Below are 8,719 nucleotides of genomic sequence, written 5' to 3' on the forward strand. Positions count from 1 at the left end.
CTTTTCGATTGCGGAAGAGAGGGGCTCATGTATCAGTGGAAGGAAGAATTGAGAGATGGGGCTTGAACCACGACCGAGTTATTGAAGCCTAATCTATTTATAAATTTCTTTATACCTATATTGGATGAATGAGGTCCAAAGCGAGCGAGCAGGAGCGCGAGAAGTCGAGGCTAATAGACCGTGAATGCGATTCGACAAAACAAAACAGCGAGAATCGACTGTGAACACTGGGCGTTGAAATGATTTGCACAGAAGAGAAAACCTGATGTAGTGGTTGCTCAAACAAATGGTCCACGTCCTCAAATTGGTCTAACTGAGCAAGATGATGAGTAGATAATAATAAGCAGGATTGATTACGAGATTCCAACAACATGAGAAAAGAGACTAAGTCATGCGGAATAGAGATTGTGACAACTAAACAAGTACTAGTGGGAGAGATTTACAATCTCTCGTTCATGCTATCGGACGGACGAAGCAGCATGCACTATCGTTTCATTGTCCACTCAATCTTTGCACTAGTGCTTTTGCACGTGCTCATGTGCAGTTCACCTCTTTCTTAACCTCTATCACGGGCACTGACAGCAATGATGATGAAAGGCATAATATTATGGAAAAGAAAGCCCGCGGGTAATAAGGTCCTATTGATCACGTGCATTCACAGCTATCTATTTCTTCCCATGGAGAAGCGGATCGTTTGGTGACCTCCTCGACTCGGAGCGGCGAGAGTCTTAGAGTGAGGGTTACCCTGGTTGCTAACTAGCCGCGTTGAGTTGCTTGGAAAGAAAAGGAGAGAAGGCTTTGGAGTTGAGCTAATGCTCTATGTAACACTTAACCTAAGGAAAGTAGAGCGCAAACCACATGGGAGATATCCATTCTTTCTATTTGATCATCAGATCGGATACGGCTCTGCCTAGATGCTCGTTTGAGTACTGGTCCGATCATCTCGCTTGAGACATAACTGGCATGTATGATTGGTTCTCGGAGAATCGCGCGAGATAGAATTTCTATGATGACAAAGGGGCAAAGACTACCATAACATCGGTGGTTTATCTATGAACCTTCCTCTCACCAACCCAGAACTTGAGTTTGTGTAGGTGCACTGAGGCTCTGTCTTCCATCTTTCGATTCCTAACTTTAACTTACCAAAGCTGTCTCCTTCGTAGACACTTGTAAGCTTAACTTCTCAGATCGTTTAGCAGGCCTGCTGCCTGCTTGGACTAGCAGTGTTTTCTATATGTCGATTCCAACACCTCATCTAATGAAAAAGGGTGGGATTCTGGGACAATCATGCCAATGTATGGATCATAATGCACCTATTTTGGAGGAGATCTTGCTCCAGAAGTTCAGCGAGGAGCATGGAGTCGGTGTGTGAGGATGCTAGGTGTGTTGTGCCAGCCTTCTCGCGAGTGCGGTGAGCACGTGTTAATTTGGAGGTGCACAAGTGGTCGCACTTTGCGAGCAGGCATTCTGAGTTTATGCATATGTAAGAATCCCCGGGATCCACGCGTGTGGCATCATTGAAGAAGCGAAGTGATTCACGGCGTAAGCGTGATGGCCACTTGTAGTATTACCCCCAATGAAAACCAACTGGAATTGGGGAGTATTTTTCGGTATAGTACTTGTAGCATCCCGAGCCGAAAAATAAGAGAAGCAGAGGAGAATCCCTACCGCAGGCGTGTGGAAATTCCATCCACGCTGGTCGTGGAAAGTCCACGGGGGCGTGTGACATCACTCACGCCCGTGTGAGTGGCCCGATTCAGCCATATTTAAAGCCGATTTCAGCTGTTCCATCTGTGCATCTGCATCCCGCAACTTGGGGAGGGTTTGGCTAGTTTCGTGTTATTGGCGAAGGTTTTGGAGAGGTTCTATGGCTCCGCATCGGCAATGATTAAAGTAGGGAAGAAGGTTGGTGCAGGAGAGCTTTGATCGGGGCGTATCTATACTTGGGAATGAGAGGATAGCTTGGACGATGAGTGAGACTTTCGACGTCGACAAGAGACTATCGAGGGTTTCTGGATGGATTTATTGCTTTTACATTCGATTTCTTTGATTTGTACTTAGCTCCATGGAGGCTAAACACAGTGGAAGCACTTGCATTTGATTGGCAGAACCGAGGATGCTATTCGTTCATTTGAACTTCTTTATTATGCTTTCAATGATTGATCGTTTGTGCTGTGAGTTCAACCTGTGAATGCTTAGATTGGCATGAACCATTTCCCTAGGTGACACTAGGGTTGAGAGTCTTGTTAGTAACCTTGTGAGTGAGTGACACACCACGAGCGTTAGACAAAACTTAGGTTTGGAGAGGATTGAGAGGGGTGAGTCGAGGTAGGGTATGGGCGTCCCGCCCTTTCCCCTCCCAGAAAGCGTGATAGATTCTACCTCCGTTCCTTGAGTTCTTCTGCGGCCATAATAGAGGAGTTCTTTGCCTTGCCTTCTCCTTACTTGCTCTCTTACTTGTTGCTTTTAATTGTTGAGAAATTGAATCTCATTATCACACTTATCATTGTTGATACTCCACATGGCCTAAGAATCGAATTCGTATGTCTACTCCCCTACTCACTATGGATTCAACCCCGCTCACAGGGATTATTACTTGACAAACCCGTTGCAACACTTGCGAGGACCTGTCGTGAGAGGTACTTGTCAGAAGTTTTTGGCTCGATGCGTAAATATTGATTGAGAGGGAGACCACACGAGCTGCACGTACACTTGAAGGAAGGAAAGGAAAGAACACATGCTGAGAACACTTGTCCTAATCCGGTGATTAAAGTAGATGTGGGCAAGCGGACTAACAGAAACCAAATGGGCAACCGCGGACACTATCTGATTATGCTAGACCTTCGAGTGTTGGGGACACAATGTCAGTATTGTGCGTCCCCAATCACGACTTTGAATTTCAAGCTAAAGCCCGGCATTCATGCATATCTTGCGGCGATGCACAATTCAACGATTTGGCCGATAGAAGATCAAGCAGTCCGCATAAAGAGCTTCCTCGAGTGTGTGTGACATCGCGAGGATAAATGGTGTGACGGATGATGCCATCAGATTTGAAACCTTCCCATTTTCCTTAAAGGGAAAGCAAAGCGATGGCTACACTCATTACCTGGGGCATCGATCACTACATGGGAGGAGATGGTAGAAGCTTTTCTGGCCGATTGTTTCCCTCCCGGAAAATCAATGAAACTTAGGAATGAGATCTCATCACTTTATCACGGGTTGGAATTGGAGTCTCTATTTGAGACATGGGAAATGTTCAAGGAACTCTTGCATAAGTGTCCACAACACAGTTCGAGTGGATGATTGTTGCAAACCTTCTACAATGGTTTGAACTTTACGAGTACAAAAGCAGCAACTCTTGGATGTGGCGGCAAGAGGTACCTTAGGTAGCAAAACCCCGGCGAGGGCACGTCAATTGAGTGAGGAAATGGGGTTAAAGTAGCTACGATTGGGCAGCTAGGGAAAAAGAAAAGGTGGCGGTCTCCGTGAAATTGATCGCGGTAACTTCATTTGGCGGCCAAGAGGAGAGTTTGAGTAAAAAGCTATATCTTATAGCTTCGAAATAGAGATTCTTGACCGTGACAAATTGTACACATGTGTGGTGGAGACATGCTCCTTCGATTGCCCATAGTCATAGGTGATGTTTCTTGAGTTGAGAATGTTGACTTTGTAGGTAATGGAATGAGACCTCAAGGGAATCCCATCGACACAACACCTACAGATTGGGGTTGGAAGAATCATCCCAACTTTTCATGGGTAATCAAGGACCATAGAAGACCATGGGGCTATCGGAGTTCCAACAACAACAACAAGCCACTCAAGTGGAAAACGGGATTTGACTTGGAAACCCGAATAGCGGTTGGAGAAGGACTTGGCTAGATTTGTTCAGTCGACAAATACAAAGGTTTGAATCGAGTCGAGGCTACACGCAATCACACACGTCCTTGCACACCTTGAAAATCAAGTTGGGCAAATTGCAAAATCTCTTTCCGAAAAGCCACATGGAAGTTTGCAGCAACACGGAAACCAGCAGAGAGAACATGTGAAAGGCGATCGACTTTGAAGCGATGCGTGTGAGTTGAGCGACAGGAAACCAACCCGAAAAGAACACGCACCGAGGTCATGGGGTTGAGAAGGGCAAACAAAGAGAAAGAGTGGCACCCCATCTTTCAAAGCCAAGAATCCCTTATCCCTCTAGATTAAAGAATGGCCAAGGGATGATCGATTATAAAGTTCTTGAGTTTGTTCAAACAACTCACATTAATGTTCCTTTTTGATTGAGGCTTTTGGCTCAAAATACCTAAAGAAACTATCATGAAGTTCTGAAAGACCTATTGACCAAGAGGAAATTGGAGGAGAGTAGCTTAGATGGTGCTTGATGCTTCATGAGTCGGCGAGTGTTGCAAAAGAACATGCTTGAACAAGAAGAAAAGACACAGGAAGCTTCATTATTCCGTGTAACATCGAGCAGCTTAGGTGAGGAAGTAGCATTGGCGAGTTCGGGGGCAAGTATCAGCGTCATGCCATATACTTTCTTCACAAAAGCTAGGCTTGGGTGAGCCTAGGCCTACTGGGATGACTTTACAATTGGCGGACCAAATGAGTACGAGCATCCGAGGAGGCATCATTGAGAGATGTATGCTTGTCGAGGTGGACAAGTATGTTTTTCGGTTGACTTTGTGGTGCTAGATGTTGATGAGGATCTGCGAGATGTACCCTTGATACTTGGGGAGACCGTTCTTGCGAGACTTCCAAAGCATTGATTGACATGGACGTGAGGCTCACGTTGAGAGTCGAGGCGATAAGCTCACCTAGCCTTCTTGAAGCCATAGGGCATTCTCTCGATTTTGATGACATTTTGTATTTTTCTAGACCTCTTGATGAGATTGTTGATGAATATGTACGGGAAATGTTCAATCTGGTTTGTATGAAGGTTTGTTCGACCAAGGGGAGGGCAATGAAAGAAGTAATGATGCTTGGTTCGATTTGGAGGGAAACATCTGCCGAGGAATCTTGAAGAAGGTGCTCGAGAAAATGAAGAGGGCTCGAAGATGCCACGAAAATGCTCCAACACTGTGGAGACATGCATGAGCCAAGAAAGTTGGACGAACCATTGCTAGGTGGTCGAGAGCCGAGTAGTGCACCCCCTCTACCCTCAGAAACTTTGCTCATCATGCTTTCAGAGTTGTGGGTGAGAGGCGACCTTCATTCATGAACCACTGTGAGGAGTAAGAGAAGATCACGTCAAGCTTAGTGGCGTTAAACAAAAGCGCTTCTTGGGAGGCAACCACAAGTGTTTACTTTTTCTTACGTACTTTTAGTTTTAGTTTGTTTGCATGAATAAATTGTTAAGTGTTGGTGTTTCAATTTTTGAGTGCTTGTCTTTACTGATTTTATTGTGGGTTTTTAAAAGATTTATTGTATGTTTGTTTGAGAGTGGCGAAGATTTGGTCGTTTGAGTTCTATTTTTGTTTTATCATCGGTATATTTTTGCGGTAGGGGGCGGGCTCACGAGTGTGTAAACTGTGTTCGAGACTAGTTACTGCGAGCTGCGGGTTTTTCTAAGTCATCGAGGAGAAAACACTGAGGCGGTGGAAATTCTACCGCGAGTGGGTGTGCTCTTGTGAACTCTTCGGAGAGGGAGCACGGGGGCGTGTCAGCTGCCCCAGCCGCGACCATGCGAGATGAGCCTTGCGCCCGTGGGTAATTTTCCACTGCAGGCGTGTGTGCCTGCCTGCGAGTTGGGCGAGATTTTCCAGAGAGCACGCAGGCGTGGACTCGCCACGTGGGTGACTGATGTGAACCACGCGCGGGCGTGGGTAATTTCCCTGCGCGCCGTCTTGAAACTCTGCCGAGTTGATCCCTCGATCCAGAAAAGCACGGTGCGGCCGCCCCAGTGAGTTGAGCATGTGATGCCCATGCGGGTGGGGAATTTCCGCGCAGGCGTGTGGTATCTTGATATTTTCTCGGATGGCCGAGAAACCACGGGGCGTCGTTTGCCCACAGTGAGTGCAAGCGACGCAGGCGTGGATAATTTCCACTGCGCCCGTGGGAGATCATTCTAAGTTAGTGAGGTTTTTCACGAGGCGCCGCGAGCGTGTATCGCCCTGTGGGCTGAAGTGAGCACCGCAGGCGTGTTGAATTTCCTGCGCCCGTGTGGATCATAGAATGTCGAAGTCACGAGTTACATTTTAAAAGGGATGATTTCTATCCTTCTTCATGACTCCTTTTCCCTTGAAAACACTCTACAACATTCTCGAGTCCATTGCTCGAGTTTGGTGGGATTTTAGCAAGTTTTCCGGCCCGACTCTCTATTTTTCTCATTTCTCCTCGTCGGTAAATTCATTTTCTTCATCTTCTTCGTCAATTCATGATTTCTATTGATTAATCTAGTTAACAATGCTATCGTTTCTTCAATTGGAACAATGATTTACATTTAGAGCGAAGTTAGAGATATTACTGATGTGTATTTTTGGATTGTTGATACACGACGTGCGTTTCTCACGCCCCAGTGAATCCACAGGCGTGCGGAAATTCAACGACAGGTATGGTTTACTAGCGGTATTGTTTTATCAATTTGTTTGACTAATTTTGTTTAAATTTGGCGGATCATGGCACCCTAGGACAAAAGAAGCAAAGCGATAAGAGGCCACCCGCGATTCCCGAACATCGGGCCGTTATGGCGCTTATCGAGACTACGCTCGGACATACTCGAGTTCCTTACTTTTGCTCTCTTTACTTGTTGCTTTTAATTGTTGAGAATTGAATCATTATCACACTTATCATTGTTGATACTCCACATAGCTAAGAATTGAATTAAGTGTCTTTACTCCCTACTCACATGGATTAGGCCCGCTCAGCTCGGGATTATTACTTGACAAACCCGTGCACTTGCAGGATATAAGCAAGGGGTACTTGTCAACCATTTAGTATGTGACATCTCGCTCTCGGATGGTATGGCCATGTATGTATTACCTAATTCGGATGATGGTCGGGAGGCGAGAGAGCCGATATCCTCTGTTGAGAAGGAATGCCTCGCATTAATGTGAAGCGAGTACTCAAGTTGCGACATTACTTGACTTGATGAGCCTTATTCAGCCCCTAAGAAATCTTTTTGAGGCTCTCACAGTATGTCAGACTACCTAGAGTGGTCCATTCTCTTGTCACAATTCAACATCATTTATGTTCCACAGCTGTCGAGGGCCAAAGCTTTGGTGACTTCTTAGCGGGCACCCTATCCCTGAGAATCCCGCTCCACTATATTAAATCATTTCAACTGGCCTTCGGCTTAAAATGGAGCATAGAAGCCATTTAGCTCATTATCTAAATACGACCCTCTTCCACTCCTCTTCGAATTGCCTCAAGCTCATGCGCAAGGATTGAGAAAGGAGGACACCTGGCTGTAATCTCAACTTTCGGTATCCGGGCATGGTCTCTTAAGATGCATACATACCCTACAAAATCACCTCTAAGAGAACCAACCGATGCGTGTTCCAAGCACCATATATATGGGTCCGGGAGGGCTCACATAGACACCATGTGGGAGATGGAGCAGGTAGAATTTGCTGAAATCTGCCAAGAGTCTAGGAATTCTCTAGTCTTGGGAGGCGTCGTCACTTTGCATCTACGTAAACTATGGAATCTATTTCCGGTATCCCTAGTGATCATAACTATTATATTATCTCTTCCCATGGCTTATATGGATTTTGGAAAATTTGAGAGTTACGTTCACCCGCGGTGTTGTTGAACAAAAAGAAAGTGTCTTTCTTGGTTGCATAACCCAAAAAGGGTCTTTTGACCCCACGATCTCCTTATCCCATGTGAGACGCCCTCTCTCTATGAGACCGACATCTACCAAGGATAGATTTCCACACTTTCTTTGAATAGGAAGACCAAAGAATAAGTGATCATGGTCTTCCACGTGCATCTGCATAGCGGCAACTAGATCGACTAATTAGAATACTATACCATAAGAGACCAATATATCTTGAGTGTGCAGTGCTTTCCGAAGAGCCATCCAAGTAATAAAAGAAAACTGAGGTACATGGCTACTAAACCAAACCAATCCGACCCATTCAACCTTGATTGGAGATTCTATATAAGACTTTCTCATAGCGAGAATCTATAGAATACTCACCATCACGGAGCTTCTTTGTCCACACACAATTTAATCACCATGACACTTCATTTAGAATTTTTGATATCTTCAACCTACTCTCAAACTTGATACAAATAAGGTGATAAAGGAGACATCATTTCCTTCTTCAACAATAGATGCTAACCGATTTGGGCACAAGAACACTCATCACCTAAAATATTTAGAAAGAGTACTACGAGTCGAGCCACATAGCACTAAACCGATTCCTATAAGAAAAGATGAAACACAACATTTTTACGCTATGCTAATTCGAAAGAGCTTCACTTTTTCTTTTTATCGGAGAGGGCTGGGTTGATCATCTCGGGAAGGAAAGAAACATTTTCTATTCTAAGCATGGTATTCTTTGGATGCTTGAGGAGATAAGGACTAAACATATCAAATACTTCTCATTTCCAACCGCTTAAAAACAAGCTTCAAAGCAAAGAATCACCGTCTTGCTTTTCGCCTTTGCTTGAGGCCATTTTTCTTATTTCTCCATGTGTTCTTCGAGATGTTGCTCTGATTGGGTTGTATTCTCCAAAGTACAAACATCTTCTTCAGTAGTCTTGATCATGCAAGTTC

The 8,719-nt window shown here is 45.0% G+C and overlaps 1 non-coding gene across 1 annotated transcript; it reads right to left on the reverse strand.

Annotated features, from left to right (window-relative positions):
• Positions 1-3,183: 3,183 nt before the first annotated feature.
• On the reverse strand, positions 3,184-3,293 carry LOC120279846. Its single transcript, XR_005542147.1, has one exon. It is a non-coding gene; the product is annotated as a small nucleolar RNA R71 (small nucleolar RNA).
• Positions 3,294-8,719: the final 5,426 nt, after the last annotated feature.

Source organism: Dioscorea cayenensis, chromosome 16 (assembly GCF_009730915.1).
Source record: "Dioscorea cayenensis subsp. rotundata cultivar TDr96_F1 chromosome 16, TDr96_F1_v2_PseudoChromosome.rev07_lg8_w22 25.fasta, whole genome shotgun sequence".
NCBI lineage: Eukaryota > Viridiplantae > Streptophyta > Magnoliopsida > Dioscoreales > Dioscoreaceae > Dioscorea > Dioscorea cayenensis.